The sequence below is a fragment of the Mastomys coucha genome, unplaced genomic scaffold, assembly GCF_008632895.1.
Source record: "Mastomys coucha isolate ucsf_1 unplaced genomic scaffold, UCSF_Mcou_1 pScaffold21, whole genome shotgun sequence".
Classification (NCBI taxonomy): domain Eukaryota; kingdom Metazoa; phylum Chordata; class Mammalia; order Rodentia; family Muridae; genus Mastomys; species Mastomys coucha.
Window position 1 is genome coordinate 175,763,820 of NW_022196904.1, and position 3,131 is coordinate 175,766,950.

Sequence of the window (3,131 nt, forward strand, 5' to 3'; positions counted from 1 at the left end):
CTGGCTTGCTCAGCCTACTCTCTTATAGAACCCAAGACTTCCAGCCCAGGGATGGCACCACCCACAAGAGGCCCTACCTGCTAGATCACTAATTGAGAAAATGCAGCCAGGCATAGTGGCACAGGCCTTTAATCCCAGCACTTGGGAGGCAGAGGCAGGTGGATTTCTGAGTTCGAGGCCAGCCTGGTCTACAGAGTGAGTTCCAGGACAGCCAAGGCTACACAGAGAAACCCTGTCTCGAAAAAGAGAGAGAGAGAGAGAGAGAGAGAGAGAGAGAGAGAGAGAGAGAGAATGCCCCACAGCTGGATCTCATGGAGGCACTTCCCCAACTGAAGCTCCCTTCTCTGTGATAACTCCAGCCTATGTCAAGTTGACACACAAAGCCAGCCAGTACATCCACCAAGACTTGGGTTTCCCTTAGATGCACCCTGTTAAATAAGCTGCATTTGCACAAACGATTCTTTTGTTTCCTGAGTACAGAAATGCTATGACCCTTCAGAGAGTTCCTTCCATAACACATTGTCTTCTTCTTTCCTGAGCATCTTCTCGTGTGTGTTTCGGCCATGATTGATCTTCTCTGGAGAAGTACCTGTTCGAGTCTTTTGTTCATTTTTAACCAAGTTTTAGTCTTTATTGATGAGTTCTGAGAGTTCTTTATGGAACTCTAGATGCAGTTTCCTTATTAGTGATTTGTAAAAATTTCCCCTAAGTACACTCTCCTTCCTTCCTTCTTTCCTTTCTTCCTTCCCTTCCCTTGCCTTCCCTTCCCTTCCTTCCTCCCCCTCTCCATTCCTTCCTCTTGTTGAGACAGAGTCTCCTGTAGAGCAGGCTGCCCTTGGATTTGCTATATAGCTGAGGTTGACCTTGAACTCCCTCTTCCTGTGTCCACCTCCCAAGCGCTGGGTTTTAGACATGCACTTCCGTGGTTGGTTTGTCTGGTGCTTGGCAGCAAATCCAGGACTTTGTGCATGCAAGCAAGCACTCTACCAAGTGGGCTTTATCACCATTCCTGTCTTTTTGCTGTCTCCATGATGTCCTTTGGCACTCCGCTTTTATCATGGAAAGCATCGTGTTAAAGCCTGTCAAAAGATTCTACTCTACAGCTGGGCAGTGCTGGCTCATGCCTTTAATCGCAGCACTCAGGAGGTAGAAGCAGGCGGTACTCTGTCAGTTCAAGGACAGTTTGGTCTACAGAGCAAGTTCCAGGACAGCCCAGGCTATAGGCATTCCAAAAATAAATCCCATTTAGTTATGGTGTATAAACCTTTTTGTATGGTGCCAGATTTGTTTTGCTAGGGACGTTTGTATGTCTGAATATGATAAGGGATATTGATCCGCTTTCTCTGTCGTTTTCTCATCTTGATATCTGGGTAATGCTGGCCTCACAGGATGATTTGGAAGTCTTCCCTCCTCCTCTGTTTCTGAAGGATTGTTAGCAATTCTGCTCTAAGTGTTTGGTAGGATTCATCAGTGAATCCATATTATTTCAGGCTTTTCTTTATGGGATTAAAAAATTCCTAATGTAGTGTTGATATGGGTCCATTTAGATTTTTCTATATTTTCCCTTGAATCAATTATTATAGTTGGTGTTTTTACAGGAATTCCTCGATTTCATCTACAGTCTCTCCTTTTTTTTTTCCTTCTTATTTTTTTATTTTTATTTTTTAGACAGGGTTTCTCTGTATTAGCCCTGGCTGTCCTGGAACTCACTCTGTAGACCAGGCTGGCCTCGAACTCAGAAATCTGCCTGCCTCTGCCTCCCAAGTGCTGGAATTAAAGGCGTGTGCCACCACTGCCTGGCTGAGTATCTACTTTTTTTTTTTTTTTTTTTTTAAGATTTCTTTATTATATGTAAGTACACTGTAGCTGTCTTCAGACACCTTGGAAGAGCATGTCAGATCTCATTGCAGATGGTTGTGAGCTACCATGTGGTTGCTGAGATTTGAACTCGAGACCTTTGGAAGAGCAGTCAGTGCTCTTACCCACTGAGCCATCTCACCAGCCCCCCAAGTCTCTACTTTTAACATTCACTTTTTTATAGTATTTTTTTAAAGACTTATTTATTTTATTTTTACGTATATGGGTACACTGTAGCTGTACAGATGGTTGTGAGACATTATGTGGCTGCTGGGAATTGAACTCAGGACCGCTGCTTGCTCCTGCCCCGCTCACTCCGGCCCAGCTCACTCCAGTGTAATACGCTGTAGCTGTCTTCAGACGCACCAGAAGAGGGCGTCAGATCTCATCACAGATGGTTGTGAGCCATCATGTGGTTGCTGGGATCCGAACTCAGGACCTTCTGAAGAGCAGTCAGTGCTCTTACCCACTGAGCCATCTCGCCAGCCCCCGAGTCTCTACTTTTAACATTCACTTTTTTATAGTATTTTGTATATTCGTTTTTATATTTGTAAAGTCAGTGTTATGTTCCTGCATTCATTTCTGATTTTAGTAATATGAGTTTCTAGGTCTGGTTTATTTTTAATTTTCAAGGCTATAAATTTAAAAAAATCAAATATTGCAGATAAAATCTTGACTGCTGCCAAACTCCTTCATGGAGATAACCCTGTTATTAGTTTGTTATATCATAGTTGCTATGTAGCATAATTATATAACGAAGACAGAGTATTCATTTCTTTTCTTTTTTTCTTTTTGGTTTTTCGACAGAGTATTCATTTCTACTGCTGCACATTCAGTTAAATTTTGTTTTAGTGTTCTTTAAACAAGTCCTAAAATTAGCAGCCCAGACAACACCAACTTATCATCTCACATTTGTCCTGAGCATAGGTTCTAGTTAGTCAGGTCCACGGCTCAGGCTCTCACCAGTATGAACAAAGGACTTTGCCCTGCCATCTGAGGCTCCGTAACTGCATAGCAGTTATTGGTCAAATTCAATTACTTGAACTTAGAGAACTATATTTCCCATGTTTTTTGGCTATTAGCCAATAGTCTTCCTCAGCTTGTAAAGAATTCACTTGTCGTTCTCTGGGGAAATATATATATATTTACATATATATATAATTTATATACATATGTACATATTTATATACACACATATATGTATTTATGTGTATGAGTACACTGTAGTTGTACAGATGGCCATATATATGTATGTGTGTATATATATATATATA